The sequence below is a fragment of the Oncorhynchus mykiss genome, chromosome 1 (genome assembly GCF_057628025.1).
Source record: "Oncorhynchus mykiss isolate SJ-2025 chromosome 1, ASM5762802v1, whole genome shotgun sequence".
Lineage (NCBI taxonomy): Eukaryota > Metazoa > Chordata > Actinopteri > Salmoniformes > Salmonidae > Oncorhynchus > Oncorhynchus mykiss.
This window is the reverse complement of record NC_143022.1, coordinates 24,242,524-24,259,082: the sequence shown is the minus strand read 5'-3', so window position 1 is coordinate 24,259,082 and position 16,559 is coordinate 24,242,524. Positions and strand designations below refer to the sequence as shown.

At 45.7% G+C, this 16,559-nt stretch overlaps 1 long non-coding RNA gene across 1 annotated transcript; it reads left to right on the top strand.

The window, feature by feature from the left end:
• Positions 1-2,870: 2,870 nt before the first annotated feature.
• Positions 2,871-16,238, top strand: LOC149985441 (uncharacterized). Its single transcript, XR_016482436.1, has 2 exons — positions 2,871-3,197; positions 15,080-16,238. It is a non-coding gene; the product is annotated as an uncharacterized LOC149985441 (long non-coding RNA).
• The last annotated feature ends 321 nt before the right edge of the window (positions 16,239-16,559 follow it).

The window sequence follows — 16,559 nt, the reverse complement described above, 5'->3', positions numbered from 1 at the left end:
ACAGGTAACTCTTTATCCACAATATAGCAGGGGGTGTAAAGCCATAACACATACGTTTTTCCAGCAGCAGACTATGATCGATAATGTCAAAGGCTGCACTGAAGTATAACAAAACAGCCCCCACAATCATTTTATCATCAATTTCTCTCAGCCAATCATCAGTCATTTGAGTAAGTGCTGTGCTTGTTGAATGTCCTTCTCTATAAGCATGCTGAAAATTTGTTGTCAGTTTGTTTACTGTAAAATAGCATTGTATCTGGTCAAACACATTTTTTTCCAAATGTTTACTAAGGGTTATTATTAGGCTGATTGGTACGCTATTTGAGCAATTAAAGGGGGCTTTACAATTAGGTAGCGGAATTACTTTTGCTTCACTCCAAGCCTGAGGGCACACACATTCTAGTAGGCTTAAATTGAAGATGTGGCAAATAGGAGTGATAATATTGTCCGCTATTATCCTTAGTAATTTTCCATCCGAGTTGTCAGACCCCAGTGGCTTGTCATTGTTTATAGACAACAATCATTTTTTCACCTCTTCCAATCTAACTTTACGGAATTTGAAATGACAATGCTTGTCTTTCAAAATTTGGTCAGATATACTTGGATGTGTAGTGTCAGTATTTGTTGCTGGCATGTTATGCCTAAATTTGCTAATCTTGCCAATGAAAAAATCATTAAAGTAGTTGGCAATATCAGTTGGTTTTGTGATGAATGAGACATTTGTTTCAATGAATGATGGAGCTGAGTTAATCTTTTTCCCAGAATTTAATTTAAGTTGCTCCAAAGCTTTTTACTATCATTCTTTATTCAATTAATCTTGGTTTAGTGTAGTTTATTCTTCTTTTTATTCAGTTCAGTCACGATTTCTCAATTTGCAATAAGTTTGCCAATCGGTTGTGCAGCCAGACTTATTTGTCATTCCTTTTGCCTCATCCCTCTCAACCATACAATTTTTCAATTCCTCGTCAATCCACGGGGATTTAACAGTTTTTAGAGTCATTTTCTTAATGGGTGCATGCTTATTAGCAACTGGAATAAGCAATTTCATAAATGTGTCAAGTAAAGTGTCTGTTTGCTCCTCATTACACACCACGGACCAACATATTCTTAACGTCAATAACAGGAATCACTACAAAATGTATTGCATGACCTCTTATACACTATATTAGGCCCAGCTGTTCAAACTTTGGTTTTCCTAGATATGGCTACTTATATTGTGATCACTACATCCAATGGATCTGGATACTGCTTTCAAGCTAATTTCTGCAGCATTAGTAAAGATGTGATCAATACATGTTGATGATTTCATTCCTGTGCTGTTTTTAACTACCCTGGTAAGTTGACTCATAACCTGAACCAGGTTGCAGGCACTGATTACAGTTTGAAGCTTTTTCTTGAGTGGGCAGCTTGAGGAAAGCCAGTTAATATTTAAATCACCCAGAATAAACACCTCTCTTTTGATATTACACATATTATCAAGCACTTCACACATGTTATCCAGATACTGACTGTTAGCACTTGGTGGTCTATAGCAGCTTCCCACCAGATTGGGCTTTAGGTGAGGCAGATGAACCCGTAGCCATATTTCTTCAACAGTATTTGACAAGAGATCGTCTCTAATCTTTACAGGAATGTGGTTCTGAATATAAACAGCAACATCTCCACCATTGGCATTTCTATATTTTCTATAAATGTTATAACCTTATATTGCTACCACTGTATCGTCAAAGGTATTATCTAAGTGAGTTTCAGAGTTAGTCAGAATATGAATGTCATCTGTTAATAATTAGCTAGTAACAGATTTTATTTTACCTAAATAAATAAAGGTAAAATAAAATCTGTTACTAGCAAATTATTGATTTCATGATCCTTGTTTCTTAAGCTACATATATTAACGTGGGATATTTTGAGCACTTTTCTTCTGGGATGCTTACTTGCTTTCATTGCTTTACTGGGAAGCTTAGTAGATGTGCTCATGTTATTTACGTTAGTACAGGGTGAGCTGCTCACAGTGGACTTCCTCCTAGGGCACACTGGCTTAGTGCTAACAGTATAAATCTATTGATTTCTCCCGCCGGAGCGGCATTTGTTGTCAAAATGGGAAAGCTGTTTTGACCTTGTGGCTGTGCTATATAGTGGAAATCGGGTCAAGTGGCAGTGGCCAATGATTTTCTGGTTGATGAAATTCTACACGATTTGCTAAATTTCAGTTTATGTGAGAAAACAATAGTGTGGGGAATCATTGTACCATCAAAATCGCTGTGAGATGTATTTTTCAATAACAAAAATGATTGTTTTTACAGCTATTTGAAGTTGTGGACCAAAACCGAAAGTAAAAGGCTCAAGTGCGAGTCTCCGCCATGTTACGGGGAAATGGAAAGCGAGGGAGGGGCTTGATTTTGTTTTGAATGCAGCCTATTGCTGTTGCAATTCACCAATCTTCCACATACAAGAGAAATTATTGGTGTAGCACCTTTAACTTCTCTAGGAGAGGGGGCAGCATTTGGATTTTTGGATGAAAAGCATGCCCATATTCAACTGCCTGCTACTCATCCCCAGAAGATAAGATATGCATATTATTAGTAGATTTGGATAGAAAACACTGAAGTTTCTAAAACTGTTTGAATCATGTCTGTGAGTATAACAGAACTTATGTAGCAGGCGAACCCAGAGGACAAACCATTCAGATTTTTTTTTTGTTTGAGGTTACTGATTTCATTGGGAATCTTGATTTCTAAGGGACTTGCTTGCAGTTCCTACCGCTTCCACTGGATGTCACCAGTCTTTAGAAATTGGTTGAGGTTATTCCTTTGTGTAATGAAGAACTACGGCCATCTTGAATGAGGGTCACTTCATGTGTACTGTTTGATAGAGACGCATGACCAGAAAGCATGCTTCAGTTTGTTTTCTTCCTGTATTGAACACAGATCATCCCATCTTCAATTTTATCGATTATTTACTTTAAAACGTTAAAGTTGTATTACAAAAGTAGTTTGAAATGTTTTGGCAAAATTTACAGGTAACTTTTGAGATATTTTGTAGTCACGTTGCACAAGTTGGAACCAGTGTTTTTCTGGATCAAACGCGCCAAATAAATGGACATTTTAGATATATACGGACAGAATTAATCGAACAAAAGGACCATTTGTGATGTTTATGGGACATATTGGAGTGCCAACAGAAGAAGTTCGTCAAAGGTAAGGCATGAATTTTATTTTTATTTCTGATTTTTGTGTCGCTCCTGCAGGGTTGAAATATGTTTTCTCTCTTTGTTTACTATGGTGCTATCCTCAGATAATAGCATCGTTTGCTTTCGCCGAAAAGCCTTTTTGAAATCTGACATATTGGCTGGATTCACAACACGTGTAGCTTTAATTTGGTATCTTACATGTGTGATTTCATGAAAGCTTGATTTTTATAGGAATGTATTTGAATTTGGCGCTTTGCATTTTCTCTGGCTTTTGGCCAAGTAGGACACTACCGTCCCACATATCCAAGAGAGGTAGTCATGTTCTAAAATTGTCCCGAAAATGTTAAGAAAACTTTCCTAACGTTAGAGTACGTTCTAGTAATGTTATTTAAAAACATACATTCCGTTCTCAGAACGTTAAGAAAACCTTCCTAAAAACCACAATAAAACTTTAGTAAAGTTGAAAGAATGTTATCTAAAAACATATTCATTCTGTTCTTCTCAGCATCAACAAAACTCTATCTTGTTAAATGTGTTTAGTTGTGTTGGCCACACCCAGTAATTGGCCACACCTCATTTAATGAGTGATTGTTTCCTTTGAAATGGGGTCTGTTTGAATAGATAAAAATGAACAAAAATACAAAAATGTAAAAATACATCCATCATTTACTTATTTCAGCAGTTTGAGTTTGGTTTTTATTAATATTGTCTAATGTTGGTGGGGCATATTAGTGTATTTTAACAGAGCTGAGATTTACTTTGAAGTGCAAAGCGTAAAACGATTATTTGAGACCATCAAGTTCATTAAAATGGCGCCGGAGGAGATGGCCGCTGTTTTACGGTCTCCTAAGCAATTGTGCTATTATGTGGGTTTTTTTGCGATATTTGTAAATTATTTTGTACATAATATTTCTGAAACCGTATCTTACGGAAAAAATGAGCTTCTGGATATCAGGACAGCGATCACTTACCTCGGATTAGACAACAACAACAAGCAGGACTCACACGATATTCTCCAAACACCCCACAGGACAGACATCCCAATTATTCGCAAAAGGAAAAGATGCAGAGGACAAAGAGCCGGATGCCTCGTCCGGACCCGCAAAAGGCAACTAGGAAAGCTGCCATTACCGTCAATATTACTCGCCAACGTGCAATCATTTGACAATAAACTAGACTAGGTGCGATCACAAATATCCTACCAACGGGCCATCAAAAACTATAATATCCTATGCTTCACGGAATTGAGGCTGAATGACGACATGGATATTCAGCTAGCGGGATGCACACTGCACCGGCAGGATAGAACAGCACACGGTAAGACGGGGGGGGGGGGGGGGGATTTTGCTCGCCTGAAGTAGAGTATAGTGTGATAAACTGCAGACCACACTACTTGCCTAGATAGAGAGTTCTCAGCTATACTTTTCGTGGATGTTTATTTACCACCACAGATAGTGGCACTAAGACCGCACTCAGTCAGCTGTATAAGGAAATAAGCAAACAGGAAACCACTCACCCAGAGGCGGCGCTCCTAGTGGCCGGAGACTTTAATGCAGGGAAACTTAAATCAGTTCTACCGAATCTCTATCAACATGCTAAATGTGCAACCAGAGGGGAAAAAAATCTACCTCACCTGTACTCCAAACACAGCGACACGTACAAAGCTCTCCCTCGCCCTCCATTTGGTAAATCCGACCACAACTCTAACCTCCTGATTCCTGCTTACAAGCAAAAATTAAAACAGGAATCACCAGTGACTCGGTCCATAAAAAAATGCCCAGATGAAGCAGATGCTAAACTACAGGACTCTTTGCTATCACAGACTGGAACATGTTCCGGGACTCTTCCGATGACATTGAGGAATACATCACATCAGTCACTGGCTTCATCAATAAGTGCATTGAGGACGTCGTCCCCACAGTAACTGTAAGGACATACCCCAACCAGAAGCCACGGATTACAGGCAACATTCGCACTGAGCTAAAGGATAGAGCTGCCGCTTTCAAGGTGCGGGACTCCCGCACATGTGCTTCCCAACTGGCAGATGTCTTCACTGACATTTTCAACATGTCCCTGATTGAGTCTGTAATACCGTGACACGAGCCTACCAGACGAGCTAAATCACTTCTATGCTTGCTTCGAGGCAAGCAACGCTGAGGGATGCATGAGAGCATCAGCTGTTCAGGACGACTGTGTGATCAAGCTCTCCGTTGCCGATGTGAGTAAGACCTTTAAACAGGTCAACATACACAAGGCTGCAGGGCATGACAGATTACCAGGACGTGTGCTCCGGGCATGTGCTGACCAACTGGCAGGTTTCTTCACTGACATTTTCAACATGTCCCTGATTGAGTCTGTAACATGCTTCAAGCAGACCACCATAGTCCCTATGCCCAAGAACACAAAGGAAACCTGCCTAAATGACTACAGACCCATAGCACTCACCTCCGTAGCCATGAAGTGCTTTGAAATGCTGGTAATGGCTCACATCAACACTATTATCCCAGAAACCCTAGACCCACTACAATTTGAAAACCGCCCAAACAGATCCACAGATGATGCAATCTCTATTGCACTCCACACTGACCTTTCCCACCTAGACAAAAGGAACACCTATGTGAGGATTCTGTTCATTGACTACAGCTCAGCGTTCAACACTATAGTACCCTCAAAGCTCATCAACAAGCTAAGGAACCTGGGACTAAACACCTCCCTCTGCAATTGGATCCTGGACTTCCTGACAGCCGCCCCAAATCAAATCAAATCAAATCAAATGTATTTGTCACATACACATGGTTAGCAGATGTTAATGCGAGTGTAGCGAAATGCTTGTGCTTCTAGTTCCGACAATGCAGTAATAACCAACAAGTAATCTAACTAACAATTCCAAAACTACTGTCTTGTACACAGTGTAAGGGGATAAAGAATATGTACATAAGGATATATGAATGAGTGATGGTACAGAGCAGCATAGGCAAGATACAGTAGATGGTATCGAGTACAGTATGTACAAATGAGATGAGTATGTAAACAAAGTGGCATAGTTTAAAGTGGCTAGTGATACATGTATTACATAAGGATACAGTCGATGATATAGAGTACAGTATATACGTATGCATATGAGATGAATAATGTAGGGTAAGTAAATTATATAAGGTAGCATTGTTTAAAGTGGCTAGTGATATATTTACATCATTTCCCATCAATTCCCATTATTAAAGTGGCTGGAGTTGAGTCAGTGTCAGTGTGTTGGCAGCAGCCACTCAATGTTAGTGGTGGCTGTTTAACAGTCTGATGGCCTTGAGATAGAAGCTGTTTTTCAGTCTCTCGGTCCCAGCTTTGATGCACCTGTACTGACCTCGCCTTCTGGATGATAGCGGGGTGAACAGGCAGTGGCTCGGGTGGTTGTTGTCCTTGATGATCTTTATGGCCTTCCTGTGACATCGGGTGGTGTAGGTGTCCTGGAGGGCAGGTAGTTTGCCCCCGGTGATGCGTTGTGCAGACCTCACCACCCTCTGGAGAGCCTTACGGTTGAGGGCGGAGCAGTTGCCGTACCAGGCGGTGATACAGCCCGCCAGGATGCTCTCGATTGTGCATCTGTAGAAGTTTGTGAGTGCTTTTGGTGACAAGCCAAATTTCTTCAGCCTCCTGAGGTTGAAGAGGCGCTGCTGCGCCTTCTTCACAATGCTGTCTGTGTGAGTGGACCAATTCAGTTTGTCTGTGATGTGTATGCCGAGGAACTTAAAACTTGCTACCCTCTCCACTACTGTTCCATCGATGTGGATAGGGGGGTGTTCCCTCTGCTGTTTCCTGAAGTCCACAATCATCTCCTTAGTTTTGTTGACGTTGAGTGTGAGGTTATTTTCCTGACACCACACTCCGAGGGCCCTCACCTCCTCCCTGTAGGCCGTCTCGTCGTTGTTGGTAATCAAGCCTACCACTGTTGTGTCGTCCGCAAACTTGATGATTGAGTTGGAGGCGTGCGTGGCCACGCAGTCGTGGGTGAACAGGGAGTACAGGAGAGGGCTCAGAACGCACCCTTGTGGGGCCCCAGTGTTGAGGATCAGCGGGGAGGAGATGTTGTTGCCTACCCTCACCACCTGGGGGCGGCCCGTCAGGAAGTCCAGTACCCAGTTGCACAGGGCGGGGTCGAGACTCAGGGTCTCGAGCTTGATGACGAGCTTGGAGGGTACTATGGTGTTGAATGCCGAGCTGTAGTCAATGAACAGCATTCTCACATAGGTATTCCTCTTGTCCAGATGGGTTAGGGCGGTGTGCAGTGTGGTTGAGATTGCATCGTCTGTGGACCTATTTGGGCGGTAAGCAAATTGGAGTGGGTCTAGGGTGTCAGGTAGGGTGGAGGTGATATGGTCCTTGACTAGTCTCTCAAAGCACTTCATGATGACGGAAGTGAGTGCTACGGGGCGGTAGTCGTTTAGCTCAGTTACCTTAGCTTTCTTGGGAACAGGAACAATGGTGGCCCTCTTGAAGCATGTGGGAACAGCAGACTGGTATAGGGATTGATTGAATATGTCCGTAAACACACCGGCCAGCTGGTCTGCGCATGCTCTGAGGGCGCGGCTGGGGATGCCGTCTGGGCCTGCAGCCTTGCGAGGGTTAACACGTTTAAATGTCTTACTCACCTCGGCTGCAGTGAAGGAGAGACCGCATGTTTTCGTTGCCGGCCGTGTCAGTGGCACTGTATTGTCCTCAAAGCGGGCAAAAAAGTTGTTTAGTCTGCCTGGGAGCAGGACATCCTGGTCCGTGACTGGGCTGGATTTCTTCCTGTAGTCCGTGATTGACTGTAGAGGTGGTGAGGGTACAGTGGGGAGAACAAGTATTTGATACACTGCCGATTTTGCAGGTTTTCCTAATTACAAAGCATGTAGAGGTCTGTAATTTTGATCAAATCCAGAAAATCACATTGTATGATTTTTAAGTAATTAATTTGCATTTTATTGCATGACATAAGTATTTGATACATCAGAAAAGCAGAACTTAATATTTGGAACATAAACCTTTGTTTGCAATTACAAAGATCATATGTTTCCTGTACTTCTTGACCAGGTTTGCACACACTGCAGCAGGGATTTTGGCCCACTCCTCCATACAGACTTCTCCAGATCCTTCAGGTTTCGGGGCTGTTCCTGAGCAATATGGACTTTCAGCTCCCTCCAAATATTTTCTATTGGGTTCAGGTCTGGAGATTGGCTAGGCCACTCCAGGACCTTGAGATGCTTCTTACGGAGCCACTCCTTAGTTGCCCTGGCTGTGTGTTTCGCGTCGTTGTCATACTGGAAGACCCAGCCACGACCCATCTTCAATGCTCTTACTGAGGGAAGGAGGTTGTTGGCCAAGATCTCGCGATACATGGCCCAATCCATCCTCCCCTCAATACGGTGCAGTCGTCCTGTCCCCTTTGCAGAAAAGCATCCCCAAAGAATGATGTTTCCACCTCCATACTTCACGGTTGGGATGGTGTTCTTGGGGTTGCACTCATCCTTCTTCTTCCTCCAAACACGGCGAGTGGAGTTTAGACCAAAAAGCTCTATTTTTGTCTCATCAGATCACATGACCTTCTCCCATTCCTCCTCTGGATCATCCAGATGGTCATTGGCAAACTTCAGACGGGCCTGGACATGCGCTGGCTTGAGCAGGGGGGCCTTGCATGCGCTGCAGGATTTTAATCCATGGCGGCGTAGTGTGTTACTAATGGTTTTCTTTGAGACTGTGGTCCCAGCTCTCTTCAGGTCATTGACGAGGTCCTGCCGTGTAGTTCTGGTCTGATCCCTCACCTTTCTCATGATCATTGATGCTCCACGAGGTGAGATCTTGCATGGAGCCCCAGACCGAGGGTGATTGACCTTCATCTTGAACTTCTTCCATTTTCTAATATTTGCACCAACAGTTGTTGCCTTCTCACAAAGCTGCTTGCCTATTGTCCTGTAGCCCATCCCAGCCTTGTGCAGGTCTACACTTTTATCCCTGATGTCCTTACACAGCTCTCTGGTCTTGGCCATTGTGGAGAGATTGGAGTCTGTTTGATTGAGTGTGAGGACAGGTGTCATTTATACAGGTAAAGGGTTCAAACAGGTGCAGTTAATATAGGTAATGAGTGGAGAACAGGAGGGCTTCTTCAAGAAAAACTAACATGTCTGTGAGAGACGGAACTCTTACTGGTTGGTGGTGATCAAATACTTATGTCATGCAATAAAATGCCAATTAATTACTTTAAAATCATACAATGTGAATTTCTGTATTTTTGTTTTAGATTCCATCTCTCACAGTTGAAGTGTACCTACGATAAAAACTTACAGACCTCTACATGCTTTGTAAGTAGGAAAACCTGCAAAATTGGCAGTGTATCAAATACTTGTTCTCCCCACTGTAGGTAGCAACACATCTGCCACGCTGATCCTCAACACTGGAGCTCCCCAGGGGTGCGTGCTCAGTCCCCTCCCGTACTCCCTGTTCACCCACGACTGCATGGCCAGGCACGACTCCAACACCATCATTAAGTTTGCTGCCAACACAACAGTGGTAGGCCTGATCAACGACGAGACAGACAACGACAACGAACCTATCCCTCAACGTAACCAAGACTAAGGAGATGATTGTGGACTACAGGAAAAGGAGCACTTAGCACGTCCCCATTCTCATCGACGGGGCTATGGTGGAGCAGGTTGAGAGTTTCAAATTCCTTGGTGTCCACATCAACAAACTAGATTGGTCCAAACACAACAAGACAGTTGTGAAGAAGACACGACAAAGCCTATTCCCCCTCAGGAAAAGATTTGGCATGTGTCCTGAGATGCTCAAAAGGTTTTACACCTGCAACATCGAGAGCATCCTGACCGGTTGCATCACTGCCTGGTTCGGCAATTGCTCGGCCTCCGACCGCAAGGCACTTCAGAGGGTAGTGCGTACGGCCCAGTACATCACTGGGGCAAAGCTGCCTGCCATCCAGGACCTCTACACCAGGCGGTGTCAGAGGAAGGCCCAAAAAATTGACAAAGACCCCAGCCACGCCAGTCATAGACTGTTCTCTCTACTACCGCATGGCAAGCGGTACCGGAGTGCCAAGTCTAGGACAAAAAGGCTTCTCAACAGTTTTTACCCCCAAGCCATAAGACTCCTGAACAGGTAACCAAATGGTTACCAGGACTATTTGCAATTTGTTCCCCCCCCCAACCCCTCATTTACGCTGCTGCTACTCTCTGTTTATCTTATATGCATAGTCACTAACTATACATTCATAAACATACTACTACTAAATTGGCCCGACCAACCATTGCTCTCGCACATTGGCTAACTGCATTGTGTCCCATCATCCGTCAACCCCTCTTTTTACGCTTCTGCTACTCTCTGTTCATCATATATGCATAGTCACTTTAATGATACCTACATGTACATAATACCTCAATAAGCCTGACTAACAGGTGTCTGTATATAGCCTTCCTACTCTTTTTTTCACCTGGCTCAAGATGCCCACTCTAGCCCGGCCGATAAGAGGTGCTGGGATGTACCGCACTGGGCTTTTTACACGCACCGGGGACACCGTGCGCCTCACGGCAAAACACTGTGCCTCTCCGGTAAGCACGGGAAGTTGGTGCAGGTCTCCTACCTGCCTTCGCCACACTCCCCGTGTGCCCCCTGCCTCTCATGCAGAATCTCCTCCCAAGTCCATGAGTCCTGCGATCGCTGCTGCTGCCCGTTACCACGCTGCTTGGTCCTTTTGTGGTGGGTGTTTCTGTAAGGGATATCATCTGGAGATAGAGAGGAGGACCAAGGTGCAACGTGGTAAGTGTTCATGTCTTTTTTAATAAACAAACTGAACACTGGAACAAAACAACAAACGATAAACGAACAGTCCTGTAAGGTGAATGACAAAACAAATTAACACCCACGAAACCCAGGTGGAAAAAGGCTACCTAAGTATGATTCTCAATTAGGGACAACAATTGACAGCTGCCTCTGATTGAGAACCATACTAGGTGGAACTCAAAACCCAACATAGAAAAACAAACATACTGCCCACCCCAACTCACGCCCTGACCATACTAAAACAAAGACAAAAACAAAGGAACTAAGGTCAGAACATGACACTTGTCTCATTACGCACACCTGGTTCCCATTCCCCCTGATTAGTATGTTATATATGTGCCCTCTGTTCCACATTGTCCTTGTCGGTTATTGTTCCCATGTCCGTTGGTCTTGTGAGTACCTGTGCTTTGTTGTTTGGGCTTTCGTGCTACGTGTATTGTGCACTTGTTATTTCGGGTCTCGTTCCGTGTAGTGTTATTACAGGTCTCGTCCCGTGTAATTGTTAGAGGCTTAGACATCTTTCTTTTGTTTGGGTTACATCCCTGTGTATTTTATATACTTGTTTGTTTTGGGTGTCGTCCCTGTGCCTTTTTCATGAAATCTTGTATTTTTGGGATGGAGTAATAAAACCCCCTATTACGTATTGCTGCAACTGTCTCCGATTCTTATACAATGTGACAGAATAACCGATCCGCAAAATGGAGACAGTGGGAAAGGCAGAGCTGGCATCACGAGGACTGTCTCTCCAGACTCGGCAACACCATGGACAACATGCTGGCAACCATCCTGCATTTGGAGAGGAACCTGTGCTGGAGACTGGAGGGACTGCAGATTCCTCTCCAAATGCAGGATGGTTGCCAGCACACTGTCAATGGCGCTGCCGAGTCTGTAGAGACAGTCCTCGTGATGCCAGTCTGGGAAACGGGTGGACCCAAGGTCGAGTCCTACGAGGCCTTCCCTCTCCTCTTCCGCTAGGTGTTGTATCATCCTGTGGAGCGCCAAGAGGGGGGTGAGCGTCTACTCTGACTATGCCAAGGATCTAGGACCTCCTCGGAGCTCGTCCTGGAGTTCCGGACCATCGCAGCCTCCACCGCATGGAACGAGTTGGCTCTGGTCACAGTGTCCTACAGCGGACTGCGAGAGGAGGTACAGCTGGAGTTAGCCTGTCGTGATGACAACCTGTCACTCGATCAGCTCATCAGCATGGCAATCCGGTTGGACAACCTCCTGTGGGTCGACAAGGACCTGTGCGGAATCTGGAGCACAAGGCTACACCTGCTCTGTGGCCAGAGCCGATGGAGGTGGGCTCTGCCCGTTTGCCCATGGCAGAGTGTAGGAGAAGGAAGAATCTGGGCCTCTGCTCCTATTGTGGAGAGAGGAGTCATTTCTCCCCGACCTGCCCTCTATCCACAAATAGGCGAGGAGGTGACAAGCCAGGGAATTCTCCTGCTCCCACCCAGGAGTGTCAGGGGAGGTGTCTAGTGGTGTCTGTCAACACCACCACGTTGGAAAGTCTGGACCACGCCCCTCAAGTGGATTTACCGGAGGAATACAAGGATCTGTACCGGGTTCTCTAAGACCCAGGCTACACGCCTGCCTCATCACCCCTGGGACTGTGCCATTGACCTGCTGTCTGAAGCAGCACTCCCGAGAGGACACGTGTATCCCCTCTCCTATGCTGAGACCGAGGCCATGGATCTACGTACAGGAGAGCCTCCAGCAGGATTTTATCCACCCCTCTACATCACCAGCCTCCTCAAGCTTCTTTTCTGTAAAATAAAAAGATGGGGGACTGCGCCCCTGCATTGATTAGCAAACTCTGAATAATGCCATTGTCAAGTTCAGCAAACATTTACCCCTTATCCCAACCATCATCAAACAAATGCACGGGGCGCAGTACTTCACGAAACTGGAATTGAGGAGCGCCTACAATCTGGTGCACATTCGTGCAGGTGACAAATGGAAAACAGTCTTTTCCGCGATTACGAGTATCTCCTAATGCCTTTTGGCATGTCTTATGCTCCTTCAGTCTTCCAGGCCATTATTAACTAATTGTTTCGGGACATGCTGGGACGGGGCATAGTGGTTTATGTAGACAACATTTGGGTCTATTCTGCTGACCGCACCCAGCATATTTTGTCAGTCAGGTCTGTGCTGGGAAAACTGCTGGAGCATGATATTTTTGTCAAACAAGATAAATGTTTGTTTTTACAGTGTTTCCATGTTCTTTTTGGGCTACCTCATATCCACGGAGGGAGTGGAGATGGAGGAGCAACACATCTGCGCAGTCAGGTCATGGCCCGTCTCCAACTCCGTGAAAGCAGTCCAGCAAATTCCTTGGGTTCGACAACTATTTCCAGAGGTTCAACCGGGGCTTCAGCACAGTGGTCACACCTCTTACCTCCCTGCTAAGAGGTCCCCAGCACCTTTGTTGGACGGCGGAGGCGGCGAGGACGTTGGAGACACTGAAGGCACGCTTCACCACTATTCTCGTACTGGTACATTCCAACCCCTCACTCCCCTTCATCGTTGAGGTGAATGCATCCGAAGGAGGAGTCGGGGCAGTGCTGTCCCAGTGCACTGGAACCACTCCAAAGCTACGGCCCTGCGCCTTCTACTCCAAGCAGCTGAGCCCCACCCAGAGAAACTATGGCGTAGGGGACCGGGAACTCTTGGCGGTCATGAAGGCTCTGAAGGCGTGGAGGCACTGACTGGATGGGTCCAAACACCATTTCATGGTGTGGACGGACCACCGCACCCTGGAGTACATCAGGGCAGCAAAGGGGCTAAAGGTGGGCTCTACTCTTCACCAGGTTCCAATTCACGTATTCCTATATGCCAGGCTCGAATAATGTGAAGGCCTGATGCCCTGTCTCGCTTCTATGATGCAGAGGAGAGGCAGGGAGAGGAGACACCCATCATCCCTCCGTTCCGTATCATCACGCCAGTGGTGTGGGATGTGGACGCCGACATACAGCAGGCCCTGTTCACGGAACCCGAACCTGCACAATGCCCGGAGAACCATGCCTATGTGCACACAGGTGTGCGGGACCGCCTCCTTATCTGGGCGTACACGGCGCCTGCGTCGGGTCATCCTGAGATAAGCCATACCATCACCTGCGTGTCTGAGAAGTACTGGTGGCACACCTTGGCTAGGGACACCAGGATTGAAGTCTCTTCCTGCTCCATCTGTGCTCAGTGAAAGACACCCACACACCTTCCTTAGGAAAGCTCCTTCCCCAGCCGGCTCCACAATGACTCTGGTCTCACCTCACGGTGGACTTTGTCACTGACCTTCCCCCTTCCCAGGGGAACATCACCGTTCTCGTCGTTGTGGACCTGTTTTCCAAAGCTTGTCGCCTCTTCCTCTGCCTCAGCTCCCCTCGGCCATGCAAACTGTGGAGGCTCTTTTTACGCATGTCTTCCAGCACTACGGGATCCCGGAGGACATTGTGTCAGATCGTGGTCCTCAGTTCACCTCACGCGTAAGGAAGGCGTGAATGGAACGCCTGGGGGTTACGGTCAGTCTTAACTCCGGGTACCACCCTCAAGCTAATGGGCAGGTGGAGAGGGTCAATCAGGAACTGGACAGGTTCCTGAGGTGTTACTGTCAAGACCGGCCGGGTAGCGGGCAGATTTTCTACCTTGGGCTGAGTACGCACAGAATTCCCTTCCGCCACTCCTCCACTAACCTCACTCCTTTCTAGTGCATGTTGGGGTATCAGCTGGCCCTGGCACCTTGGCATCCGAGCCAGACCGAGGTCCCTGCGGTGGAGGAGTGGTTTCGGAGCGCGGAGGATACTGCTGTGCACACTCGTCTCCAGCGGGCTGTGAGTCGGCACAAGGAACAGGCCAACCGCCACTGCAGTAAGGCGCCTGTTTTCATTCCAGGCAACCAGGTCTGGCTCTCCACCCGGAACCTGCCCCCCCCCCCGCCTGCCCTGCTGGAAGCTGAGCGCGAGGTTTGTGTGGTTGAGTCCTGACAAGGGTTAATGAGGTAACGTACCATTTGCAATTCCCTGCTGATTACCGCATTAACCCGACTTTTCATGTGTCTTTCCTCAGGCCAGTGGTCCCTGGTCCCGCCGCTGAGGCTGGCCGCAGTGACGCCTCGCCTCCTCTGGATATTGAGGGAGGACTGGCGTACTCGGTCGAGGAAGTTCTGGATTCGAGGCGTCGGGTGGGGTGTCTCCAGTACATCATCGTCTGGGAGGGGTATGGCACAGAGAAGCCATGCTGGGTTTCTGCGGTGGACATCCTGTGACCAGGTATTTTTTACCGTCAGTAGGGGGAGGGGGTACTGTCACGCATTCCCCCGGTACTGCTGCTCATTCCGTGCACCAGTTCTGGAGGTCTACTTTACCGGCTTTCTAGGCATCACTGAACTGGATTCATTACCACTAACCCGGACTGTCTTGTCTCATGTCTGTAGTGACACCTCTTGCACTGAGATGCCTTAGACCACTGAGCCACTCGGTCTTAGTAACTTGATAATGCTATTTTCATCATCTGTAATGTGTATGGACATAACGCACACGCTCCAAATAAGACCTTTTTGCCCAATTTACCATAAAATTACAGGATTTACACAACAAATACTTGGATTTTAACGAAACACCTGATGACTCTGCTGATCGTTTTCCTCCTAGACTGAATCAAAACTCTCCAAATAGCAATATCATAACAATATTGTGCAGGGATTTCTCTGTTGTTGATGCCTGGTATTACAAAATGGATGCAAAGGGTTATACCAGGACCAACAAAGCTATGTCACAAAATGTAGAATAGATTTATTCCTAATTTACCCCTTTTTGTTACAATTTGTTATAGATGTAGATCATCAGCTCCCTTTTCTGATCATCATTTGATATCCTTGAATTTACAAGCTACTGTCACGCCCTGACCATAGTTTGCTTTGTATGTTTCTATGTTTTGTTTGGTCAGGGTGTGATCTGAGTGGGCATTCTATGTTGTATGTCTAGTTTGTCTATTTCTATGTTTGGCCTGATATGGTTCTCAATCAGAGGCAGGTGTTAGTCATTGTCTCTGATTGGGAACCCTATTTAGGTAGCCTGTTTTGTGTTGGGTTTTGTGGCTGGTTGTTTCCTGTCTTCTGTCTTTGTGTCTATGTACCAGATAGGACTGTTTCGGTTTTTCACATTTGTTGTTTTGGTATTTTGTAGTGTTCACATTTATGGTCTTTATTAAAAATGTTGAACTCTAACCATGCTGCTCTTTGGTCCGATCCTTCGTCCACAGAAGAAAAACGTTATACCTACTAAAAAATCTAAAAGATATTCAAGGATATTGGAAATGAAACAACACACAAAGATCCTATTTTCATTGGCAACATCAAATCGATAGCCAAATATATTTTTGCAAGAAAAGACTTGGGTCATGGAAGGAGATGGGAATTCTTCAAATATAATGTTAGAGTTGTAGCCATTAAACGTGCCAAAGAGCTGAAGCACCTGAAGAACCTAAGAGAAAAAGATTTGAGGAGAAAGCTTGACAGTTTTCTAAAGAAAGATAATCTATTCCAAGA